This window comes from Tamandua tetradactyla, chromosome 17, assembly GCF_023851605.1.
Source record: "Tamandua tetradactyla isolate mTamTet1 chromosome 17, mTamTet1.pri, whole genome shotgun sequence".
NCBI classification, from domain to species: domain Eukaryota; kingdom Metazoa; phylum Chordata; class Mammalia; order Pilosa; family Myrmecophagidae; genus Tamandua; species Tamandua tetradactyla.
This window is the reverse complement of record NC_135343.1, coordinates 64194501-64210442: the sequence shown is the minus strand read 5'-3', so window position 1 is coordinate 64210442 and position 15942 is coordinate 64194501. Positions and strand designations below refer to the sequence as shown.

At 37.9% G+C, this 15942-nt stretch overlaps 1 pseudogene across 1 annotated transcript; it reads left to right on the top strand.

Annotated features, from left to right (window-relative positions):
* Nucleotides 1–12732: 12732 nt before the first annotated feature.
* On the top strand, nt 12733–13387 carry LOC143661190 (immunoglobulin kappa variable 3-15 pseudogene; annotated as a pseudogene). Its single transcript, XR_013164433.1, has 2 exons — nt 12733–12811; nt 12990–13387. The product of XR_013164433.1 is annotated as an immunoglobulin kappa variable 3-15 pseudogene (transcript).
* Nucleotides 13388–15942: the final 2555 nt, after the last annotated feature.

Below are 15942 nucleotides of genomic sequence, written 5' to 3'. Positions count from 1 at the left end.
TGGAGCTACAGTGAGGAAAGCAAATTCCACAGACCATGAACAGTTATTTGAGTACCCTTATGCATGGTAAAGGTGGCTGCATGTGAATGGGTCTTTATAACTAACTCAGACTGAAGATGTGTCTGCAACATATCAACTCTTATGTTGAGTGTCCCAGGTAAGAGCACGTGGCAGTGTGAGCTGTGCCAAGTAAATGTATAAGGGGGTGTCATGTAGAATTTTATCTGTAATTTGGAAATTGTTCCCATGATAATTTTAGATGTATCCAGTAATAAACCTAAGCTTAGAATTATACATTCTAAAAGAAATTGAAGAATAGCAGATTCATTTTGAGATGAAGACAAAATTACAAACAGTTATATAATGTCCTAGGAGGAAGGAAACATCCATGTCCATGCACCTGGCAGTTTCTACACAGTTTAGCAGTATGGTTCAGGTCTGCTTGGGGTGTCCCCAGCTCACTCCCATCTCTTACAGAGAGCTCTGCTTAGATTTTTTTCCTTTCTCAGAATATATGGCCATAAAGACAACCAGAGACACACCATCAACATCTTCAAAGTTAATTTTACTTTAATTTTTATAACCCAGTATTCAATCCTGATTTTTTGACATGGAAACCCATAAGAAAAATATATGTGGGTGAAATGGCCAGCCAACACATTGCTTCAGGAGATAGAAGTATCATCAGAATCTTGACCATTTCTTTCCATAAGTGGGATGATTATTTCTTCTCTCTGGATTTATGATTCTTCTTTTAACATGAGGTACATTGAAGCACAAATTTTCTATCATTTAATAACCAACTAGCAACTTATTATCTCATGGTTTTATAAATCAGGAGTCTGGCTGGATACACTGTGGATGGTTCTCTGCTGAGGGTCTTACATCCTCAAAATCAAGGAGTCAGTAGAGCTATATTCTTTCTAAAGCTCATTGGTTTTAGGCAGCAAGACCCTTCCTGAACACTGCAGAGGAAGGTCCACACTCTGCCTTTGGGGCAAACTCATCTCTTTCACATGCATGGAAGGATTCACTCTTTTTGACTCACACACTGGGAGATGCAGACAAAAATCCCATGTTGTTAGGCAAGGACTCACAGGAATAGCCAGAATCTGGAGATAGTACAAGGAAGCTGAGTGACAAAAGCCATAGTTTTCTCCAGAAAAGCTAAGTGAGAGGCTACAGATGCTTGGAGAGAAAGCCACTGGCTTTCCTCTGAGAAAGTAACCTCATGTTGTTCTTAATTTGGACGTTACATGGCCTTGTGATTCTAACTTGTAACTTAATAAATCCCCTTTATTAAAGCCAATCAATTTCTGATGTATTGCATTCTGACAACATTAGCAAGCTGAAACACAAGCTGACATGTTTGACAGAATCAGTTCCTTACGTGATAGGACTGAGATCCTATTTCCTCTTCCTGATGATATAGCAATAACTTCCCAAATCTTAAAACTAAAGCGAGAAAAGAGAATAATGGAAGAATATCTGACAACTAAGAGGGAATTAATAATGTGTGACATGAATAATATGAATACCAAATGAAAAAGGAAGAAAGTGACAGAGAAACATTTGATGAAATAATGGCTGGAAATTCTCCAAAATTAGTGAAAAATATGAGACCTCAGATCTATGAGCTCAGAGAACACCAGAAAGCAAAAATCCTCCTCAAATACAGCCATGTGTATTATATTCAAACTGCAAAAGATAAAAAACAAAGAGAAATTTCTGAAAGAGGCCAGAGGAAAACAAAATCCTACTTCTAGAGAAACAGGTGTAATTATTACATTGAACATCTATTCATAAGCAATACAAGCAAGAAGTGGTGAATGAAATGTTTAATGAAAAAAAAACACCATACAAACCTAGGATTCAGCATCCAGAACTACTCTTAAAATTGAAGGAAAAATAAAGACTGTCTCAGACAAACAAACCTTGGGTGTGTGTGTGGGGGGGTATTAGTTAAGGTTCTCTAGAGAAACAGAATCAACAAGGAACACTCGCAAATATAAAATTTATAAAATTGCTTCACGTGACCGTGGGAATGCAGCATCCAAGATCTGCAGGGCAGACTGTGAAGCCAATGATTTCAATGGAGGGTCTGGCTGAACCCCACAGGAGAGGCTTGCCAGCCAGGGCAAGAAGAAAGACTGTCTCTTCCGAATCCTCCTTAAAAGACTTCCAGTGATTAGATTGAGCATCACTCATTGCAGAAGACAATCCCCTTGGCTGATTACAAATGGAATCAGCTGTGGATGCAGGTGACATAATCATGATCTAATTCTATAAAATGTCCTCATTGCAACAGACAGGCCAGCACTTGCCCAAACAGACAAACAGGTACCATCACTTGGCCAAGTTGACACATGAAGCTGAGCATAACAGGGGGTATTTGCAGTCTTGCAAGAAATGGTAAACAACATTGTTGAGAAAGGAAATAATAAAAGTTGGAAACTGGGATGTATCTAGAGAAAGGAAAATCATTTGAGAAGGAATCAATACAGGTAAAGTAGAATCTTTTATGTTTCTTGCTCTTAACTAATATAGGAGATAACAGCTTGTTCTCAGTAATAGCAACAATATTTTGGAAAATTTATGGTTAAGTGATAAGACACAGTGTTACACTATAAAATAATAAAGCAAAGCATGATAACAATGTTATAAGAGACAGGGGGAAAATTGGGATGACTCTTATGTTACCTGCACTACACATGAAGTGTAAAAGTGTAGGATGAAAATGCATATAGATAAGCTGTTAATATATATTGCAAGTCTAGGACAACCAGTAAAGTAATTTTTAAAAGATTATAATCAATATGCATAAACATAAGGCAAAGTCAAATTATATATATCACCAAAAGAAGACTACAGAAGTCAAGAAAATAGTGGAAAAATACAACAAAATGAAATAAGAGCAGAAAAGGAACAGGAGCAATGAATACAAAACATCAGCTTCTCTTACAGTTTCTTCTTTGATGCAATATTGTTTAATAGCATGTTCTTTACCTTCCAAATATTACTGGAGTTTTCAGTTCTCCAGTTGTTATTGACTTTCTCCTTCATTCCATTATGATCAGAGAAAGCACTTTGTACAGTCTCAATCTTTTCAAATTTATTAAGATATGTTTGGACCCCAGCATGTGGTCTATCCCAGAGATCTTTCCATAAGCACTTAGAAAAATGTTTACTCTGTTGTTTTTGGATTCAGTGTCTATATATGCCCATTAGATCTAATTTATTTATTGTGTTATCTAGGTTTTCTGTTCTTGTTGATCCTCTGTTTAGATGCTCTAATGCAGAGAGCGGTGTGATGAAGTCTCCCTCTATTATTGTAGAGAAACCTATTTCTCAACTTCAGTTTTGCCAGGGTTTGTCTCATGAATTTGGGCCTCCTTGATTAAATATGTACATATTTAGGATTGCTATTTCTCCATAGTAAATTTTCCCTTTGCTAATATATCCCTTATAGCATTTTTTGCATTTAACGTCTATTTTTCTGGTATTAGTATAGCTTCCCCAGCTTTTATTTCATCACTGCTTCTGTGGAATATCATTTTCTGTCCTTACAATTCCAACTTATTTATATCCTTTTGCCTAAAATGAGTCACTTTTAAAAAGCCAATAGTCAGATTGTGTATTTTATCCACTATGCAAATATGTATCTTTATCTTGATGAGTTTAATCCACTAACATTCAATGTTATTACTATGAAAGGCATCCTTACTTCAATAATTTTGTCCTTTGCTTTTATTTGTCAAATCTATTACTTGTCTCTGTCCTTTTTTAAGATAAAAAAAAATGTGCAGGTTTGAATCAGTTATGTACCCCAGAAAAGCTATGCTCTTCTAATCCTTCATTGTTGGTGGGATGTTTTAATTAGGTTGTTTCCAAGGGCATAGGACCCACCCAATTCAAGGTCATTGTTAATCATCTTTTTGGAGTCCTTAAGAGAGGATAAAAGGCAGAGACATTTTGGAGAGAGCGCAGATACAGAAATGCCCAAGGAGGCACAAGCAAGAACACAAAGAAATTCAGAGAGGAGAGACTGCAGACATCAACATGTGCCTTCTCATGAGACAGAGAAATACAGATACCATCAGCCTTTCTTCAGAGTCAAGGTGTGGTATCTTTGTCTGGATGCCTTGATTTGGATATTGTTTTGTGATTAAAACTGTAAGCTTGTAACTAAATGAATCCCTTTGGTAAGAGAAAATCCATTCCTGGTACATTGTATTCTGGAAACTTTAGCAAACTGAGAGTTAGGTGCTTTTGATTTGCATATTTTTGCCTTTTATGTGGATGGGAAATGTTTAGCCATCATGTTCCCAGTATTCTTCCTGGCCCTTTACCCTTCTCTCCTCCCTCTTGGACCTATGATGGAAATGTTTGCATGTTTTTCTTTGGCAATAATTTCCCTGAGACCCATCTCAAAATTTTCCATATTTTTCATCAGTTGTTCTTTTCCATGTTTAAGTTGTTTAAGAGTCCTCTAGTTCACTGATCCTTTCTTCTGCCTCTTCAGAATCTGCAGTTATGCTTCTAGAATATTTTAAAATTCATTTATAGTTACTTCCATTTCCATAAATCTGCTATTTTTATGTATTTTTTCAAATTCTTCTTTATGCGCTCATATTGACCTCTCCATATCTTTTATCTTTTCTAATGTCTTACTGAAATTTATTAGGATTTTTGCATGAATACCATTGTTTAGAGGTTCTAAATTCTTTATTTCCTCTAATTTTTAAATCTGATCATTGGTGTGGCCATATATTCTTGTTTGTTAATGTCCCTTGCAATTTTTTATGGTTTTTGGACTTCTGATTATCTTGAATAATTTATCTTGAAAATCATTTTCCCTCTCTGGTCTAATATTTTGTTTTTCATTGGATTCCTGTTGAAAGTTTACTTTTGCTATATTTCACAGCCTAACCAGAGCCATGGTCCCATGCAGGGAGTGCAGTCCCCTTCCAAAAGGCCCTTAAAAAAGGGACAGGAAAGCAGCTCCTCAGACTGCACTTCCCCAGCCTTCTAAGCAGATGGCATTCTTTGGTCACCTGTCCCCCACAGCCCTGCATAGAAACTTTATGTTCTGCTCTATGACCCCCTGTTTCTTACTGTATGTGGAGATAATTGTCCCACAATGCTGGAGGTGCCTGACCAAATGGTACTAAGGCTGTGGGTCTCTGTCATCTTATTTTATTTAGCAACCAATATGTGTATCAGGACTGTTCCTTCCCTCTCTCTTTTCTTGAGGGGAGGGGTCTCTATGGCTCTCCCAGACCACTGCAGCCCACTTGTCTAGAACCAGGCACACCCTGGGATTTTTGCTATGAGGAAATACAGTTTGCCTACACTTTTGAGATAAGTTAGTCCAGAATCAAGGCATCAGCAAGGTGCTGCTTTCTCCACAAAGGGTGTGGTATCACATGGCTGGCTGCTAGCATTCCTTGGTTCTTGACTCCCCCCTCCCAGGCAATGCACACAGCAACACCTTCTACCTCTTATGGGTTCTGTTTGCTTCAAACATCTTGTTGCTCTCTGGCTTTCCCCCTACACCTGAATGTCATTCTGTTTATACAAAACTCCACTTAATCCCAATTAAAATCCAAACTGATTCAGTTGTCCATGTCTTAACTAAAAGTCACATATTTAAAAAGCCTCGTAACATGGGTTCACATGCAAGGGATGACTCAGATAATGAACAAAGGAAAACGCTTGGCTCTGTGTTTTTGGCGGGCCTTAGTAAGAGGGCAATGTTATCATTTATAGTTTCCTTTCTTTACAGATATTTTCACATTTTTATCATTTCCTTTAATAAAGTATTGGAAATTTGAAAATCTGAAGTCTAATATAACTTATCTGCTGTGTGTGACTCTGTAGTTACTCATGCTTTTCATGTTCAGGTACTCTTATTTTGGTAGATGTGAGATGTCTCTGACATCTTGCTGATTTTGGCAATTCAAAAATTATTTAAAGGAATAGTTGAAGCTTTTGAGTGGAGTGCTGTCCTCAAGGGAAGATTTAGATTTGTTTCTGCCAAGTGCTTGTGGATGCTATCAAATAGAGTTTAAACCAAATTCAAGGTTTGAAAATTCCAGACACACCCACCTGGGTTGTGGGTCCAGGGGAGGGTTTGATGTTCATTCACCCTGTCTAATTCCAAGCATCCGAGATGAGAGAGAGGTTTGTTCTAGATCTCACTTGCTACTCCCCTCAGGAAGGAGGCCAAGGAAATCCCAGGTCAAGGGAGGACAGGTCTACCTGAGAACTTTCCAACCTGATGAACTTTAGCAGATCAGTTCTGACCCTCTGGTCTTTGCCAGAAACTATAACACAAGTTCAAGGTTTTCAATATATTCCTGAACAAAGCACCTTCAATGCTAATACATTCCTTGTCTATAGGACATCCAAAATATTATACTATCTTTTCAGGTCTTAGCTGATTTAAGATGGTACAGATATTAAGATATCGATGTCCTAAAAATAGGCACTCTTCATAGACCATCTTATTGCCTGTATGGTGTTAAATAAGAAACTTTTGATTTTGCTTATTTTATATTTCAACTTCTGAACATTTATTGGAAATTTAGATACTGATTTCAATGTCTTTCATCATCACAGAGTCGTATTATCTGCGATGATGTCTTTGGCTCTTCCTTTACCTTGTATACATTCACAGCTTATTACTCATTCAATTTGCTCCTGTAATCACTCTCTGCATTGTAATATACCCCTCTGGGCCCTAGGCAGCTTCTAGGGTTTTAACAATGGGCCCTTTGCCTGCAGTGTGACCTGAGCAGTGACTAACATGTTAACAACAGAATGATGATGTCACAGATGCAGATCCTCAATTTTGTTGCTGAATCAAAGGTGAGAGACTTAAACACTTTCCTTCATCCAGATTATTATCTTTGAGAATTAGGAAAACTGATATTAGATAAAGAGTGCAATAGTGAATTCTAGCGATTTTATGCATGACATTGTAAGTAAATTTTTTTTAAATTTTTTGAACATAATGAATTTACATAAGATTTCTGTCCAAACTGATTTTATTTATCAACACTGGATTCACTTTCTGTGTCTCCTAGAGAAAAGCTCTCTATATAGCCAGACCATATCATAGAGCTTCATCCAGAAGATCTACTTTTGCTGGATCCAACAAAATGAAGACAGACCCCTAAACTGTCAGTTCCTGGTCACTCACATGGTTGAATGGGGTTCCCCACCAATTAAGAGTCAGGGGGTCAGCTACATATTTCACTCTGAGCATAAGCAGACTCAAGGCTGAAGGTGTGGTGGATGGCTTCTCTCTCAGTTACATGACAGCTGTCCTCCCACAGAGCTTGACCTTGAGCACAAATCTCTCTACTTCTTACCCTATGCTTCTTCCCCAAACAGGCCTGGATTTGCACAACTTGTAAGTTTCCCAGAGAGTATGTGCACCCTGGCAATTAAGGCATGAAATGTCTATTGGATCTTCTATTGTGGGAAGTCACTGTAGGAAAATGCATAAAGATCTCGGTATTGGTTTTTATGGTAAATGAAACAAAATACCACAAATTTATTGGCTCAAACATTAGAAACTCATCATTATACATTCCTGGAGGTAAGAAGCCCCAAAAAGGGTCTCACTGACTGTGCTGTTTTGAAGGGATGTATGCCCCTTCAAAAAGCCATGTTTTAATCAAAATCCTATTTCATAAAGGTAGAGTAATCCTTATTCAATACTGTATGTTTGAAACTATAATCACATCATCTCCCTGGATGATGTGATTTAGTCAAGAGTGATTGTTAAACTGGATTAGATGATGACATGTCTCCACCCATTTGGGTGGGTCTTGCTTGGTTTATTGGAGTCCTACAAAAGAGGCAACATTTTGGAGAATGGGAGATTCAGAGACAGCAGAGAATGCTGCAGCACCACAAGGAAAGAATCCACCAGTCAGCAGATGACACCATGTTTACCATGTGCCCACCCAGCTGAGATAGAAGCCATGATTGTGTTTGCCATGAGCCTTCTCACTTGAGAGAGAAACCCTGAACTCATTGGTCTTTTTTAACCAAATTATGTGTTCCTGGATGGATGACTTAGATTGGACATTTCTATAGATTTGTTTTAATTGGAATATTTTCTTGGTCTTAGAAGTATAAACTAGCAACTCCTTAAATTCTCCCGTTTAAAAGCCATTCCATTTCTGGTATATGGCATTCTATCATCTAGTAAACTGGAACATTGACTAAAAATCAAAATGCTGCCATGGCTGCATTAAACCTTGCAGGCTCTGGTGGGAAGTATATTTCCTTGATTTTTTGGTCTCCCTCACTGAGACCTCTTTCCTTCCACATTCAAATGGAGCATCACTGCTTTTCTATGATGCCTCTTATATAGTTACATCTTCCTTTCATCCCAGTCCTGTGAATCTTCTGTTTTGTTGAATGCAAAACTTTGGGTACTACAGACCTGTTTCCATCCTTCAGTCGTTCACTCTTAATGTTGACACCAGTGGGAATGTAAGAACTCCCTTCATTTGGTGCTGCGGAGGTTTGGACCCCAACAAAATCCCTATAATGAGTTCAATTGCAGCATGTTTTTAAATTAAAGTTTTAACATGGTTCATTTTATCTTGGAAGTGGGAAATGAGAATAAGCAGCACAACTTGACTCTTCATGGATTCATACATTTAGGAAAGACTTTGAGCAGAACATGAAGATGTAGAAAGGAATTACATTACAGCTTGTCATGTCCATGAACCTCTGGGAAAACCCTTACATACACCCATGGTGACACATTCCCTGGTTTGAATTGTTCTGTCCGAAGGGATATGTGTTTGGACTAAAAGACCCAATAAGGTAAGGAAAATGAGGGGTCAAAAAAGCATGTTTTTCAAGTAGTGTCCAGCTCTCACTTGCAAACGAGATGTTGAATGTCAAATCAAGAGCCATGATGTCACTTCTGATGGGGTCTGGCTTTTGGGAAACTTACCTTACACTTCATCATCCATGGTAACCCTCACTTGACAACAGTATAGTCTCACTCAGCTCTTCCCAAGTGTCATTCCATGCTTCTATAATGAAAATTTTGGAATCATTTTAGATTTATAGAAAAGTTACAGAGAAATTACAAATAATTCCTGTGCACCCTCAACCCAATGCTGTCATCTTACATCATCTTGGTTCATTGGCACAACTGAGCTTTTATATTGGTTAAATAATATTAACTGGACTCCAAGCTTTACTCAGGTTTAACCATTTTTTTCAAATGTTCCTTTCCTGTTCTCAGATGCAAACCAGCACCACATGTTCTATGTAATTTCCATGAATTTGTTACAGGAATGTTGGGTACCTTTTCCAGAATAACATCGTGGTCACTGCTATTTAAAATGAATAGCACAGTATTTTATTCTATACATGAGTATTCTATGTGTTTTTCAACCAATCTCATTATTTTAATATAAACAATTTTTTGTCTCTTTAGTAACAATTTGCTAAATCATCACATACACTCATTCATCTGAAAACGTAGGTCGTCACTTTCCTCAGGGCCCTGCAGCTACAATGGGGAATGAACATTAAATAGATGACAGCAGTTGTTTGAGAACTCTGACACATGGTAACGCTGGCTGTGTATGAATTGACCCTTACAACTCACTTAGCCTGATGTTACATCTGCAAGAAGAACATGTGTGCTGAGTGTTTCCTGGTAAGGGAATGGGGTAGTGAGAGCAAATGCACAGGCAGCAGAGAGGTTCAGGTCTTCTAGGGATGTCCCCTGGTCACTCCCCTCTATGACAGATTCCTGCACAGAATTCTTTCAATTTTCTGAGATCAAGGCCTTATAGTCAAAGAAGGGACAGATTCTGATCATCTTTAAAGCTAATTCTGTTCTTCCTTGTGTTTTCATAGCTCAATATTCAGCCCTGATTCTGGGGATTTGGTCTAAGGATAGGAAATCATCTATGGGTAAAAGCAGCACAAAACACACTCATTGTACTGGAGGAAAGATGAGTCAAAATCACTCAGCAATGGTGTAAATGGGATGACAGTTTCTTCTCTCTGGATTCAGGAATCCCTTTTTAACATGAGATTCACTCTTAAATACGTATTAGTTTTTATCAGTCAATAACCACTAAGCACTTTATTAGTTCTCAGTGCTTTAGATCAGAAGTCTGGCTGAGCACAGTGTGAAAGGTTCTTTGCTCAGGGTTTTAGGAGGATAAAATCTAGGAGTCAGTGAGTTCTCTGTTCTTTCCAGAGCTTGAAATTCTCCTCCAAGCTGATGTAGTTGGATAGAATTAGTTTCCTGGGTGGTAAGATTGACCTATTTCCTTATTGGCTAACTGTCCTCATCTCCTATAGATTGCCCTCATCCCTTACCATGTGGCCCCTCGACCTCCACAGCCAACATCAGCTATGCTATGCCTTGTCAAATCCCAATTATCTATGAACATTACTGAGTTCTTAGTCTCTGAGCAGTACAGCAAAATTTAAAGGGCTCCTGTGAAATGGTCAGGTCCATTTGAAAAATCTCCCCTTCTCAATGTCAGCAGATTTCATTTCATATGCAATTAAAATCCACAGATTTCTTTAAATATGCAAAACCACTTCACAGCAGAATATAAGTATTGTTTGACAACTGGAATAGGGTTTGTATATAGCAGTTGCTCTGAGGCTTGAGGACCCTCTTAGAATTCAACTTACCACAATAAGCTTTTTATCTTTATCAAATACTGTATTGTCCAAATTTTATTATTGACACTGGGGAGTTTTAGAAAATTTAAATTTAAAAAATCATCATATGATTTTAGAGGAGAGGATAGAAGTGCTAGCTTCTCAGTGAGCACAGAATGCATGATCAGTCCACATTTTCTGTTTCATTGCAGTGTTAATGCACATAAAATGACCTAGAAAGTATCTGCTAAAAATAATTAATTCTGATTCATGCTCCATGTACCTTCCCTGCACTTAATCTAAACCTTCAGCTTTCGTTAAATTTTTAAGGCTCCCCTAGGATCAGGCCCTTGTCTGCTTTACACAGTTTTATTTGTCTTTCATAATCATCCAAAACCATGTCCTGGGCATTTTTGGAAGTGTTCTTCCCTGAGCCTTGAAAGCCAACTCCCTACTTCATTCATGCATGAGGTCAACTGTCCAAACTTCAAAAAAGACATTTCCACACACAATGTTTCATATGGACACTTCTGCCTCAGTCATTCACATGGTATAACTTGTTTCATCTCATGCCATCCATGACTATCTCATGTTCTTTCATATATGTCAGCATAGGAAGGACATTCTACTGCATTGAAGCAGGGAAATTGTCAATTACAAGGTAGAAATTTAAATTAAGAATATGTGTATATTAACTACATGGAAAAGAAGGGATAAAACCCACCAGTGATGAGGGCAAATGAAGCAAGTATTGGCATCTTCAAACCCTTAAATGTGATGGACCAAGAATATGGTAGACCTATGTCTTCCCGGTGGTTTGGGTCTGTGCCATCCCATTCCTGAATGCCTGGAAATGGCACCCCTACCTAAGGTAATGGGCGCATAAGGATATAAAATATGGAGAAAAAGTTGTATTGTTAGAGTTGGAATAATACATGCCTTAAGATGTTCCACAATAAGGGATTTTTGGAGGCAGAAGATGGTTTTTTTGTAGAAAAAGTGGATATCTTGATAAAGGAGGGATTATGGTATGTACACACTGTTAAACTGTCTCAATTTATTCTCTCTTCCTTTGACTCATGGTGATGGGTGTCCTCTGAGACAGACCTGGATGCACCTGGCCCCACATGTCCTTTATTAAAAGCTTTGCTACAGGGGGTAAATCTCAGAGAGGCAGGATAGGACAGGATGCAGTAATATTCTTTGTTTATTGTCTGTCTCACCTAGAAAATAGAAAGAGTCAGATGTCAGGGTTTCTGTTTCATCTATTTAAAATGTAATGTCCTAGGTCTGGAAGGGTTTGTATTGATATTTGTATAATTCTATAAATATTTTTGTTTTGGTAGGAATAAATGACAAATCTATTCTGAGAAATTGGGAAGCTGAAGCTATGTTACATATTACCACGAGGTGGGGTGGTGACCCCTTTGGCTTTTGGATTCTTCATTAGTGATTTTAGAAACTGGTGGACCTAAAGGGCAGTGCCAAGGGCAAGTTGTAAGCATCTGGTGACACATTTTCAGAGATATTATTTAGGTTGAGAGCAATATCAGTGGTTCAGTTTTGAATATCTTTATGTGAATTTGAGCTGTCAAAAAGGAACTTCAAATACATATTTAAAATTCAGAATAGACACATAGTTTGTGTACTATATTGTCACTCTGTCCAATTATATGAATATATTCCACACAGTTTCTGGCACCATATTTTTAAAGGTCAATTAAGTTCAGAAATTTTATACTCACTGACACATATATTCAATTACAATATTAAGTATACAAGATGATGACAGGTAGTTTGAAGCATATGGTTGATAATAAAATATTTTAAATATGGCAGTTTTCTAAAGTTAGTTGAAAACTATAGTTTTCTGTTGATTTCTGGGACATTTGCAGGACTACATTCACATTTCCTGTGGTAATGCAATTTTATCCCCTTCCTTCTGTTATCTGTCTTCGTAGCTCACTGCACAGTGCATTTCCCTTTATTCCCTGTGCTGATTTGCATAGACTCCTGGGGACTCAGCTGCTGCTCAGACTCTATTAATGGGGACTCCCTGGTTATGGGGCCTGAGTACACCAGACGGTGAGCAAGATGCTTCCACAGTCCCAACTCCTCATCCTTCTGGGGCTCTGGGTCTCAGGTGAGAGCTTCAGAAAACAGATTTCTTTGTAAAGTTTGACAGTTTTCACATGCAGAGTGTACAGACTATTCCATATAAACTGAACTGTTTATATATGATAAATGAGGAAACCTACATGTGGATATATATTTTATGTACCTGTGATTTATTGTGTGATCTTGTTCTGTTTTGACTGCAGGTGCCAGTGGGGACATTGTTATGACCCAGTCTCCAGCTTCTGTGGCTGCGACTCCAGGGGAGACTGTCACCATGAACTGCAAGGCCAGCCAGAGTGTTAGCAACTACTTAGCCTGGTACCAGCAGAAACCTGGACAGGTTCCCAAACTGCTCATCTACTTTGCATCCACCCGGGCATCTGGGGTCCCCGACCGATTCAGTGGCAGTGGGTCTGGGACAGATTTCTCTCTCAGCATCAGCGGAGCCCAGGCTGAAGATGTGGCCACTTATTACTGTCAGCAAGGTAACAACCGCCCACCCACAGTGCTTCAGCCTCGAACACAAACCTCCTCTCCCAGCTGTGGGGCAGTGATTCCTGCAGCAGCAGCTGCTCCCTCTCCTCCTGCCTCTTCATATTAAAACTTTCTGCTTGGTCATTAGTCATCCTGACTCACTGTTTCCTTCAATGAACTCTGCCTTTCCTTCAAGCCCTCCCTGTCCTTGTTACTGAGGTAATTATACTCTAACTCCTTGCTAACTACCCATTTCCTTCATTACTTCTCCTTCACTTATACTCATTCCTTCAAAGACAGTTCTGTACTTCTTTAATTTTGTCACTCTTTTCCCATGATCTATGATTGACTAAAATCATGGCTTTTATATGTGCTGTAAGTGGAATATTTTGGAAAATATTGCATTAACATGCTTATTTCAGCTGTATAAACAGTAAAACACCAAGCAACCTACTAGTATTTCTGCACACCTCTTTGAAACACACTGGTTTAGGACATTCAGTTTCAGGAACTATCTGAGAAAGCCAGAGTCATGTGAAGTGAACACATCTAAATAACCACACCTTGTTAAAGTTGATATTAATGAATCTAAGGCTTTAAAAAAATGTATTGATTGCTTACTATGAGTCCGATGTAAAGATCACTCCTTTTATTCTAGTCGTTGAGAAAGAAAATAATCTCACACATAAGTATAATATTTACTATGTCATTTTGCTATGAAGAAAAATGAAGGTGAGAAGAAATGTTTTCCTGTAGTAAAAGTGACTAGCTATTTTAAAAAGGATGATGTATACCAATTGTCACAATGAAAACCACCCCAAATATCAGTGCTTAAAGGAAAAGCATTTCAAGGTGGTTTTGTTTATTGGTAAGTTCTGTTGACTTGGGCAGACTTGACTCATCTTGGCTGCATGTGCCCTTATGTGCCAAGTTAGCTGCCAGGCCCTGTTGAACCTCCCAGGCCTAGAAAGGCACAAACATCTGTCTTGTCCTTCACATGTCTGGTTTTGCCCATCAGTTCAGCTTTGAGTTGACTGGGCCACATTAGAAGTATCTCAGAGGGGAAACATGAGTAGCGCTTCCCAGAACATTGGTATTTAGAATAGTTAGGGTTGAATGTATCATTGTTTCCCCCTTATTCCCCTGCATTTCATTTTTTCCCCACACCTGGTTTCAAGGCGACAAGGAAGAGGGAGGCAGTGAGAAAAAGGCATGGAGGAGTGAGGTTGGCACACTGGTCAAGACATGGAAAACAGTCTTTGTCAACACTGAAACACTGTTTTCCTATTTAACAGAACTAGATGTCCATCAGGTTCTTTCCCCAGGGCATTTATTTCAGTTCCATTAAAACTACAATGTTTATATAGTTGCATTAAACAATTGATTATTATTGTTTACTGTTACATTTGTGAATGAATTTGCTTTTCTATATTGATTCCCCTTTTCCTTAGCATTTGTTAAATAAACGTTAATTAAGAATCTATTATATGCTAAGTATACTTCTAGGTATTTGCTTTATAATAATGGTAAAAACCAATTAATGGCTTAAGCATGTGTCTCAGAGTTTAAGTTTAAGTGGTAACAGATATGAGTAAAGAATGTCAGAAAATACAGATTTTTTGTAGAATGTGTATGTATGAGGTCAACTGTGTGTACCTATGCTAGTGTATGTGTACTTACCTTAACGCAGTGGAAAGATTTGGTAGCTTTTTAAGCAGACAGATGGCATGGCCAAATATGCTTTTGAAAGATCACCTTAGTGTAAGTGGTGTTAACTTAAAAAAAAAAAAGAATAAACAAAAGATGTAAGAAGCCCAGTTAGGAAGCTTTTTCAGGAATCCAAGAGAGAGATGTTGGTGACTTGATCTAAAACCATGGCAATGGAGTTAGGAAGAAGTGGATGTGTTGGGGAATATACAGTTGTAAAATTGACAGGAGGTGGATGTGAGTGCTGAGGTGAAGAGTGGTGTCAAGGATGACTCCACTGATTCTGGCTTAGACAACAGGATGTGTGCTGCTCCTTCCTTTGGGGGGTGATTGGGTGGGGTTGGCTTGTGTGGAGGTGTAAAAATCATGAGCAAATTCAGAGATACTGAATTAGAAATTCCATAGAACATTCAAGATGTTAAACTTCAAAAGAAAACTTTGAACTGTAAGCATAAATAAATTAGAACAAGATAAAACTGTTCTGTCAAATGACATGAATATTAATAGAATTAAAGCTTTCCCCTATACAGTTATTTTTTATTTATTAACTATTCAACAAGTATTAATTGATCAGATATTCTGTTAATGCAGTGTGGGTACTTTGAGGATATTATTTTTCAAATGTAACAATAAATATGTACAGTTATGTGTGTGATAAATATGTACTTAATATTTAAAATTTTATTATAAAATATGACAGTGAACATTGCATAAAGTACATGCACATCTATGTTTTTGATTAACAACAAACTAGTTGTCACCAAGATCTCACCATGACCTACCACATTTCTGCTCCACATCCTACACAAATCCTCTCCTCCCTTATCAGCCATATCCCTCCTTTCTAGGTTTTTCTAAATCCCATAGAAATCACTTCCTTGATTCAAATTTTTAAATTCTAGGTATATACAGTAAAACCATATAGTTTTGCTTGTTATGGGACTTTATATAAATGGAATCATCCTGCAGATATTA